The following is an 11,349-nucleotide window of genomic DNA, read 5'->3' on the forward strand; positions in this document are numbered from 1 at the left end:
GTGTCCAGTGGTTAGGGAGGCAGGGCTGGGAGTCAGGACTCCTGGCTCCTATCCCTGGCTGGGGAGAGGAGTGGGGTGTAGTGGGTTAGAGCAGGAGGTGCTGGGAGCCAGGACTCCTGGGTTCTAGCCCCAGCTCTGGGAGAGGAGTGTGGTCTAGTGGTTAGAGCAGGGGCTGGGGATGGATGGCTCTAGGAGGATCCGCCCTGGGAGAAGGGGCTTTTCCCTGGAAGGAGTCTGGATGGACGGAGCTGTGAGCATCTCAGAGGCATTCCTAGCAGACAGGTGTCCGAAGCGGTAAATTGCCATGGCAGATGGTGTTAACCAGGCCCCTGCTGGCAGCTTCAGCACAGATACCGAGGGATGAATGAGCTATGGGGACTGAGCTCTCCTCTGCCCCATAGAAGGAAGGCGGGAATTAGCGGAGGTGCCATGAGTATGGAGTACAGAATAGCTCAGCAGAGACCCCGAGAGGCGATTCAGTCTCCACGGCACACGAGCTGCTCCTTAGCTTTGTTCTGCTGGGAGCCTTCAGGTGTCGCTGTTACAAACAACGGTGCCAGTTCACACCTTTATTGTGCGAGCAAGTGTTCAGGGTTCGGAAGAAATCCTGTGTTTTTCATTTGTTTTTGCAATTTAGTTTTTTCTGGAGCGCTCCATGCCTGAATCTCTCTATAGAGAATCATTTTCTCCTTGGGAACCTGGCATGGGTGTGTCAGCTGAGAATCGCCACAAGGGAGTTCCCTGGATGCTGTTTATGATCACCTCTATCCAGGACTGATGCACGTAGAGCAAATAAACAAGTTGCACTGAGAATACACCCAGCCTGTGCAGCTCTAATTTCTCCTCTGAGAAACTGTAAGGCCCTGGATTCTGCTTCCGATCACCAGCTGGGTGGCGGTATTCCTGTATTTGTGCAACGCCTACCTGACCGTGCTGAGGGAGTTGGCTGCTGTGATCGCAGAGCCACTGGCCATCATCTTTGAAATCTCGTATGATCGGGGGAGGCCCTCGATGATTGGAAAATGGCAAATCTAGTGCCCATCTTCAGAAAAGGGAAGAAGAAGGATCCGGGGAGCTACCGATCAATTAGCCTCACCTCAGTCCCCGGAAAAATCATGGAGCAGGTCCTCATGGAATCCATTTTCAAGCACTTGGAGGAGAGGAAGGTGATCAGGAACAGTCAGCCTGGATTCACCAGGAGCAAGTCATGCCTGAGGAACCTGATTGCCTTCTGTGATGATATGACTGGCTCTGTGGATGTGGGGAGAGCGGTGGATGTGATCTACCTTGACTTTAGCAAAGCTTTTAATACGGTCTCCCACAGTATTCTTATCAGCAAGTTACAGAAGTATGGGTTGGGTAAATGGACTACAAGGTGGACAGATCATCGGGCTCAACGGGTAGTGATCAACGGCTCCATGTCTAATTGGCTGCCGGTATGAAGCGGGGTGCCCCAGGGGTCGGTCCTGGGGCCGGTTTTGTTCAGCATGTTCATTGATGAGCTGAAGGATGGGGTGGCTGCACCCTCAGCAAGTTTGTAGCTGACACCAATCTGGAGGGAGTGGTAGATATGCTGGAGGGTCTGGACAGGATACAGAGTGATGTAGACTGATTGGAGGATTGAGCCAAAAGAAACCTGATGAGGTTCAGCAAGGACAAGGGCAGACTTAGGACGGAAGAATCCCATGCAAAGGTTCTGCAGAAAAGGACCTGGGGGTTACAGTGGATAAGAAGCTGGATGTGAGTCAGCAGTGTGCCCTGGTTGCCAAGAAGGCTAACGACATATTGGGCTGCATTAATAGGAGCTTTGCCAGCAGATCGCAGGAAGTGATCATTCCCCTCTATTCAGCACTGGTGAGGCCACATCTGGAGTATTGTGTCCAGTTTTGGGGCCCCCACTGCAGGAAGGATGTGGACAAACTGGAGAGAGTCCAGTGGAGGGCAACGAAAATGATGAGGGGCCTGGAGCACAAGACTTATGAGGAGAGGCTGAGGGAACTGGGCTTGTTTAGTCTCTAGAAGAGAAGAGTGGATTTGATACCAGCCTTTAACTACCTGAAGGAGGGTTCCAGGGAGGATGGAGCTAGGCTGTTCTCAGTGGTGGCAGATGGCAGAACTAGGAGCAATGGTCTCAAGTTGCAGTGGGGCAGGGCTAGGTTGGATATTAGGAAAATCTTTTTCCCTGGGAGGATGGTGAAGCACTGGGATGGGTTCCCTAGTGTGGTGGTGGATTCTCCATCCTTAGAATTTTTTAAAGCCCAGCTTGATAAAGCCCTGGCTGGGATGACTTAATTAGGGTTAGTTCTGCTTTGAGCAGGGGGTTGGACTCGACACCTCTTGACGTCCCTTCCAACCCTCATCTTCTATGATTCTAAGAACAAGTCATGTCAAACCAACCTGATAGCTTTCTTTGACAAGGTAACAAGCCATGTGGATGGGTGGGTGGGGGGTAGCGGTAGATGTGGTATATCTTGACTTTAGTAAGGCTTTTTATACTGTGTTGAATAACCTTCTCGTAAACAGACTGGGGAAATACAACCTCGATGGAGTTCCTATAAGGTAGGTGCAGAACTGGTTGCCAGAGAGTCGTTATCAGCGGTTCACAGACAAGTTGGAAGGGCAGATCGAGCGGGGCCCTACAGGGCTCAGTTCTGGGTCCGCTTCTGTTCAATCTCTTCACCAATGATGTAGATCATGGCACAGAGAGTACACTTATAAAATCTGTGGACGATACCAAGCTGGGACAGGCTGCAAATGGTTTGGAGGATGGGATTAAAATTCAAAATGATCCAGACAAACTGGAGAAATGGTGTGAGGTAACTAGGATGAAATTCAATAAGGGCAAATGCAAAGGACTCCCCTTGGGAAGAGGCAGTCAGTTGCATGCGTATAAAATGGGCAATGACTGTCTAGGAAGGATCCTGCGGGAAGGGATCTGGGGGTCAGAGTGGATCACACGCTACATATGAGTCAATAGAGTAACACTGCTGCAGAACAAGCAAACATCGTCCTGGGCTGTGTCAGCAGGAGTGTTGTGTGGTATCCAAGAATTAATCACAGAATTGATTAATAGAATGCCTGGCCTAACGTTGTGACCCGAAACTAAAATAAAAGCCTGCGGTTGAACCATTAGTAGGAGGCCCAAATGAAAGTAAGATAACATGCTAAAATCCCACCGGATTTCTCTGAAGCACCAGTCTACCTGTTCATTGTCTGTCATGGGCCTCAGGCCTTTCTATTCTGTGAACAGACATCTCCTGGTGCGATAAGTATCGGTACGTGCCCCCCCTCTTCTTGTCTCACCGGCCCATCGAAACTCACCCCATACAAATTAGCTTTTGAACACGTATTGTGTAGCCACCCATCTTTGGGTGATACCCGGGGTACCTGAAAACCACATTGGACAATCCAGTGACTCTTTAGTCTTTCCTGTGAGAACGTCTGGTGTACCCCACTGTGCATTATGATTGTCTTTCCTGTAAGGATAAACTGTTCATCAAATTCCACTATACGATCAACACGTAAATTAATCTAAGCCTATAAACTATATAAGCCTTTTGTTTTAGTAGCCATTTTGAAATACATCTGCCCAGCATCCAGACATGCTGTCTTTGTATTTCCCTAGAGCCACCTGGGTTTTCCCTCTGGCTATAGCAATCCCTTTCGCTAAAGTACTTTTTATGTGTGTGTGTCAGTTGAAGCTGCACCCAATCCAACTCTAAAGGATAGCTCCGTGATTTATTTTACCACGACAGTTGTAAGCAAGACACGAGTAGTGATCCTGTCGCTCTGCTCTGCGCCGTTAAGTTTGCAGCTGGAGCATTGTGTCCAGTTCTGGGCACCACGTTTCAGGAAAGATGTGGCCAAAGTGGAGAAAATCCAGAGAAGAGCAACACAAATGACTGAAGGTCTAGAAAACATGAGCTATGAGGGAAGATTGAAAAAACTGGGTTTGTTTAGCCTGGAGAAGAGAAGACGGGCGAGGGGGGTGGGGTCATGAGAACAGTTTCCAAGTACATAAAATGTTGTTACGAGGGGGAGGGAGAAAAATTGTTCTCCTTAACCCCTGAGGACAGGACAAGACACAATGGGCTTAAATTGAAACAAGGGCGGGTTAGGTTGGACATTAGGAAAAACTTCCTAGCTGTCCGGGTGGTTCATCACTGGAATAAATTGCCTGGGGAGGTTGTGGAATCTCTGTCAGTGGAGATTTTTAAGAGCAGGTTAGACAAACCCCTGTCAGGGATGGTGTAAATAATGCTTGGTCCCGCCCTGAGTGCAGAGGACTGGACTAGACGATCTTGCGAGGTCCCTTCCAGTCTTACAATTCTGTGATTCTGGGATAACGCCCAGTGGAGATGGCTCACCTGGTGCTAAAATGCAGCCACCTCTGGGGTGGGACTGCTGATACTAAACTAAGAGCAACGCCTTCCATTTCAGTTTAAGCAGCTTTGAGACTCAAAGAACCACTGTCCCAAAACACATTTCCCGTTCCCAGCAAAATAATGGAGGCTCCTGGGACTATGAGATCTCAGGAGCACTGCGCTTACCGTGGCCCCAGGGCTGGGTTAGCCACTGGGAGTCCCGTCCAGTCCAGCCGTGGACACTAACCGGAGAGGCAGTGGGCTATGGCAGATAGACAATCATGACTGCACACGTATTTCTAACCCACCAGCCCATGTGCCGGGCTGGCAGAGGCTGGGGTTCAGGGCAAGAAAAGGAACTGTGATAAAGACTTCCTGGCTCTTAATGGCACCAGGCCTGATCGACACACGTCAAGAAAAGCCAGAGGTTAGAGTGGCGCGGGGAGTCGGGGGTCCAGGACTTCGGGGTTCCATTCCCAGCTCTGGGAGGGGAGTAGGGTCTAGTGGTTAGAACAGGGGTGGGAGGTGCTGGGAGCCAGGAATCCTGGGACAAAAGCCACGGAGGCTCGTTTGGAAACGTAACAAATGGGCACCAGAGACTGGCACCCTGGGCAGGTCGGCGGCAGGAGTCCAAAGCAAATGAGCGAGGACCGGTCCGGTGAAGGCCCCTGGAAGCGAAGACAAGCTGCGGGTGTTCGATGCGCTCGAGAAGGGGGACCCATTTACAAGCCCCCTGGAATCCAGGATTGATGGAGAGAGACTCGAAGTGAACCGGCTAAGGCAAGTGCTGGCGGCTCTGCTGTTCCCGGAGTCTCCTGGGTTCCCCCTCTGTCACCTCTGCCCTGAGCAGCCACATGCATAAATCTCTGCCAGTCCACACCTAGACCCACGGTGCCGCCTGCACCTGGTCTGCCTGCCACTTTGCAACACGCGGTCTGGTCCTTGGCCCCTCATTCCTCTGGGCCGACTTCAGTCAGCGTAGCTGCTTCTAGCCGAGGCAGACATCCGGCTGTGTCTCACTCCCCCTGGGAGAAGTGAAGCCTTTCAGACCTAGTGAGGAACTGGGTCAAGTGAGTGGGGAAACTGAGTCACCAAACGATTACAAACCCCCCAATTTCTCCACCACCCTCCTCCTTGGAGGAAAATTCAGACTAGAAATAAGGAGCAGATTTTCCCCAGGGAGGGGAATTGTCTTGTAGAACAACAGCCCCAGGGATGGGCAGATTCTCCAGCCCCTGGAGTCGTGTCATTGAGACTGGGCCTCTCTCTCGAACAGCTCTGCTCCAGCTCAACCACCAGATATGGGCTTGAAAGATATGAAGGGGCGGAGTTAAGGGAGCTTTTTATCTTGACCATCAGATATGAGTTTGAAATCTACAAAGGGGGCGGAGCTGAGGGTGCTGTAGGCTGGCCTCCCGATCTGTGCAGCAGGGGGTGGGGGCAGCCTCCATTTGCAAAATGGTCCCTTCTGGCCTTAAAACCTGTAAATCTCTGAGTCCTGCCTTCTGGCGCCCTGCCCCCCGCACGCTGCTCTAATCACTGGACTTTACTGTCTTCTAAACAGCAAGTGTTTCACCACTGAGAGGCAGGAAGTTTCTCTCGGCTCCTTTTCTGCAACTCTGCCTGGGGGGAGGCTGAAGAAACAGATGAAGAGGGATCATTTTTATCTGCCTTAACCCTGCTGCCTCCCTGATGCATGTCAGCCGTGGGGTCAGCCCAGACAACCAGCTGCTATCCCAGCTCTGGGGGTAGGTGAGAACCACTCTTAAATCTCATCCTCCCAGCAGCTTTCCCTAGTTCAGGCCACAAAAGTCACATTTAGGAGATTCAAGGGGCTCTTGGCATCTGCAACGCAGATCAGAACAGCTTCAAAGGGAAACCTCGTATCAGAGAGTGTTTTTCAGCGCTGGTAGCCAGCTGCCTCATCCCACCCCAGCAGTGGCTGCATTTCAGTGCTGATTGAACACGCCCTGTGGCGCATATTGGGGAGGCATATCTGGGTGGCTGCGAAATAGCTGCTGTGCTGCACCCCAGAGGCAGCTGTATTTCAGTGGTGGGGGAATGGGGTCACCACCATGTTCAGACACTGTGAAGTGTCTTGGGGAGACACCAGATTAATCTATAATTGTAGAGTGTGAGCAGGAAATTCGTTAGAGCAGGATGGGGCGGGGGGGCAGAGAGCCAGGACTCCTGGGTTCTATTTCTGACTCTGGGAGGGGAGTGAAGTCTAGTGGGTTAGGACAGGGGGGCTAGGTATCAGGACACCTGGGTTCTATCCCTTGGCATGGACCATCTCTTGCTGTGTGTCTGGGCAGCACCTGGCACAACGGGGTCCTGATCTCAGCTGGGGCAGGGATTGTGTCCCTGTGAGTCTGTGCAGACTCACCGTGTCCAAGTTTCTGCATTCACAGCTGTCACCCAAAGGATTAGAGGAATTCTCAAAGAACAAGCAGCTGAGGCCCCCATGCAGGCCACAGCTCCATGGGAAGCGCGGTACAGGGATGTCCTGTGGACAGCCGGGTGTTCGAAGCGGTGGCTGATTCTTTGGAAAAAAATCAGGGTGTGTGTGTGGGGGGGGAACCGTTTTGGGACAAACGTTTGTGTTTTGAGGGATTTTTACTTTTTAAATAAGTGGTTTCAACTTTTGCAGCATTTATATTCAATTGGCTTTTTTCCTGACCAAAAAAATGTGGCAAATTCAGGCCGCGTTGGATGGAGTAGGTCCAGCACCCGGAGCTGCGCTGTTTGGCCAAAAAAATTAAAATAAAGATTCGACGGAAAACTTTTGCCCTGCCTCCATCTAACAGCAAAGTATGTTGGTATGGATCCCGCTTACAGCAGCAAAACTACTGCTACTTCTGGGCTGGCTTTTTTTAGCAGCACTGAGTGACATCAAGGACTTCTCTACGCCCAAAACTAAAGGATCCATGTGTCTATCCATCCATCCCCAGACATGCCCCATTATCCAGCCCCATACACGATCTAGCTATCATGTGGGTGGCTCCCCCAGGCAGGGTGACCTGCTCTGAGTCACGCAGGTGCCGTGTTTATGCTCCTACAGCCAGTGACTCTTTACTTCCTCTTGTGTGTGGGGGACTAAAATTATCATTGCTATAAAAGCCCAGCTCTCAGGAAGGGCACAATCGCCCTGGTTCACTGAGCGCGCAGCACTCACCGTAGCATCACAATGGGTCCAGCTGCACCACAGTGGCAGAGTTGTTAATAGAACCCAGGCGTTCTGCTTCCAGCCCCTCCCCCTGCTCTAACCCACCAGAGCCCCCTCCCAGAGCTGGGGACAGAACCCAGGAGCCCATCCCCAACCATACTCTCTAACCACTAGACTCCACTCCCCTCCCAGGGCAGGGGGCAGTGGCTCGTGCGTGCAGACAGACAGACAGACGGACACAGAGCCCTTCCATCTTAGCACCACCTGCACTGCAGAGGGGAGTGGGGTGGGGGAAATACCCCCAATGATTTTTCTGTCGCTGATTCACGTGGGGTCTAATGAATCACTATTGATGACTCAGCACCTGGGCAGTGTACGGACCTTGCCCGATTCACAGACCCTGCCCCACAGATAATCCCTTCACCCCAGTCCACCCACCACCCTGACTTCATTGCCACTTAGTGCAGCATTTCAACCTAGCGACCACAGGGTGTCACTGCTCCGCAAACCTGGGACCTTGGGCTGGACAGACAGACAGAGGGTATGTATGGGGACAGACAGATAGATACTAGTGTCCCATAGGAATAGCCTGTTAATTAGAAGAGACAGAAAGGACAAAATATATACAAGGAGAGTCTCTGTCTCTAACTCCTGGGTTCTCTCCCCAGCTCTGGGAAGGGAGTGGGGTCCAGTGGTTAGAGCAGGAAGAGACCTCTGTGCGTCCCCAGATTGGAGACAGCAATGGGGCCAGCCCAGGATGTAGCAACAGGAAGGAAAGACCCTCTCCTCAAAAGCCAGGACAACTCCAGATACAGGGTGGCGCCGGCGCCCCCGAGAGAGGAAAGGCCCCGGGCCCCATCCCCTGCCCCCCTGAGCCAGCCAGTCCCCTGCCCTGGCGCCCCCTAGAGGGGAAAGGCTCCGTGCCCTGCCCCGTCCCTTGTAAGTTGCCGTTTCTGTCTCTTTTAATTTTCGGGCTCTTCTCTTACCAGTTGCCGTGGGAACCAGCTGTGTCACATCTGGAGCTGGTCTCTGATTGGCTGCCCAAGGGGGAACAAGTGGTTGCCTCATAGGGAACCTGCGGTTACAAGTGGGTGTCGCCTATTTAAAGGGCCCCCGGGGGGAGGCCTCACCAAGCGGCCACACCTGGGCTCTGGACCGTAGAGTGGGGAACACCCGAGGGCTGGAGGGGGGGGGAAGCTCCCGCCCCCGCTGTGACATACTGAGCCCCTTGAGCAGTGAGCCGGTCCAGTGTCACTTCTGCAAACGTGGTCATTGGGGATGCTGATGTCATAGACGGGGGAACCCCTCGTCCCAGAGCTGGGGAGTGAACCCAGGAGTCCTGGCTCCAGGCTTCCCCATGCTCTAGCCACTCCCCCACTCAGAGCTGAGGACAGAACCCAGCAGTCCTGGCTCCCAGCCCCCTGCTCTAACCACTGGCCCTCCACGCTCCCTCTCCGAGCCAGGGATAGAACCCACGAGTTTTGGCTTCTCCCCCCCCCCGGCTCTAACCTACTAGCCCAGTGGCTCTTAACCTTTCCAGTCCACTGTACCCTTGTCAGGCATCTGATTTGTCTTGCATAGCATTCTACTTGCTTCCAAAATCTGATGTAAAACCAGCCCAGTGTCACAGCCCGCCATAAAACTTTCTCCCTAGGGGGGCTGGAGAAGCAGGGGAATGCGTTCCTGAGGGAGGTGATGGAAGCTCCCTCCTTCGAGGTTTTTAAGGCGCAGCTTGAGAAAGCCCTGGCCTGGCTGATTTAATCCTGGTGGGTCCTGCTTTGAGCAGGGGCTTGGCCAAGCCACTTCCCGGGGTGCCTGATCTTCTGTGACTCTATGACTGAACCGGGGCTGACTTTCTCCCCTTTACCGTAGAATTGCGAAATGGATCAGCTGGAGTCAAACTGCTGTCCTTCCAGGTCAGTGCCTGGCGCACAGAGCAGCGTTAGCCAGGCTCGCGCTTGAGGAAAGGGTAGTTCGGACTGTCTTCGCTGGCACTTCTTATATCGCCTGTGGCAAAACTAGGCCCGTCTTCGGAGAAGTTGCCGTAGCCCCTGGAAGACCTGGGGGTGTACCCCTAGCTGAGCACCGCTGGGCAGCGGGCTAGCCGCCAGGGGTGTACCGAGGGTCGCCAGTGCCCAGGGGCCAAGTCTACATTTGGGGTCCCCCCCGGGCCTCAAAAGCCCCCCTCAGGGCAGGAGGGGTCCCGGTGTTGCCCCCCAGCTGCCCTGGGGAGGGGGGTGCCAATAACCAGGACCTGTTGGACTTTGGGACCTAGATGGGGGGGGGCTCAGATTCTGATAGGTCCCTATTATCCATACTACACTTGGGGCGACCCCAGCGCCCCCCCCCCCCTTCGGAACGCCCCCAGAGCCGGGGATAGAACCCAGGCGTCCTCACTCCCCCCCCGCCAGTCACTCGGCTGGTTTAGCCCCGCCTCGCCGGGGGCGGGATGATGCTGTCACGGCCTCGCCAAGCGGGCGGGTGTCTCCCGGCGAAGGGGCGGGGCGCGGCGGCTGCCCCCTATAAGCCGGCACCGCAGGGGGGGCCGGGCTCAGTGTCACTTGTGCGGCAGGGAGCTCGCGGGGAGCGGCGGCGGCCGGGGGGGGGGCATGCGCTCGCAGAAGGGTGAGTGGGGTACGCTGGCCCTTTAAGAGAGGGGCGTGGCTGCTTTCGGGGGAGACAGGGATGCTGAATAGAAGCGGGTGCTGGGTCTTTAAGGGGTGCGGGGACGAGGGTGTCTGTGGGCTCAGTCCGGACCCAGACCCGCTTCGCTGCCCCAGGAGCGATACGGCGATGATGGACCGGGCTGCACTGGACCAGCATCGCTGCGCCTGGACGTGGCTGTCCCAGCTGTAGGGCAGGGGGGGTTATATTGGCCCGGTACGGCTGCGTAGTGACTGCAGCTCTCCTAGACCGGGCTGTATTGCGCAGGCGGCTCTATATTGGCCCGGTACGGCTGGGTAGTGGACGTAGCTGTCATAGAGCGGGCTGTGGGGGGGGGGGGCTGTATTTTGGAGCAGTCCCTATAGAGAAGAGGGAGCTGATGCTGGAGTTCCAGCTATATGGACCAATCTGCACCGTGTGTGTGTGTGTGTGTGTGCGGGGGGGGGCGGTCTCGGTGCAGACCGTCAGAGCGGTCCCTGAAACAGGGCTACAGTGTGCGGGCTGGGCAGTTCTTAGGGCTGCCCCGTCTCTACAGACCAGGGCTGCAGGGAGGGCGGGGTATGGACCAGCTGCAATGGGCAACTGGTGCCTGGACCGCAGCGCTCTGCCCAAGAGAGGGGTTAGGCGGTGGAGGACTGCCTGGACCGCGTGGGTTCTGTCCCCACCTCTGGGAGGGGCGTGGTGTCCAGTGGGGTAGAAGAGGGGAGGGCTAGGAGCCGGGACTCCTGGGTTCTGTCCCTCCCTCGGGGAGGGGAGGGTGTTCGAGTCGGTGGAGGGGTAAAGGGATCACCTCTGGGGCACGGGGGTGGGGGATGGACTGGGCTCTCCCCTCCCCCACGGTGGGCCTGGCTGAGCGTCCCAGGGCTCTGGTGCGTAGAGCGGAATCCCCGACCTGGAGCCTTGCGTCACTGGGAAACCCCTGCCAGTGCGGAAATAGCCTCTCCCTCGAGGAGCCAATGACAGGCCTCGGACCCGGAGGGTCAAGGGAACCCACCAGCCTTCCCAGCCCCGGCTGAAGGGCTCCCCGCTGCTCAATGTCTGGCTCTGGGAGAGGAATCCTGTCCCAGGAACCCAGGAGTCCTGGCTCCCAGCCCCCCGCTCTAACCACTAGACCCCACTCCCCTCCCAGAGAGAACCCAGGAGTCCTGGCTCCCA

The sequence above is a fragment of the Emydura macquarii genome, unplaced genomic scaffold (genome assembly GCF_026122565.2).
Source record: "Emydura macquarii macquarii isolate MOO-44397 ecotype Brisbane River unplaced genomic scaffold, CSIRO-AGI_Emac_v2 contig_746, whole genome shotgun sequence".
NCBI lineage: Eukaryota > Metazoa > Chordata > Testudines > Chelidae > Emydura > Emydura macquarii.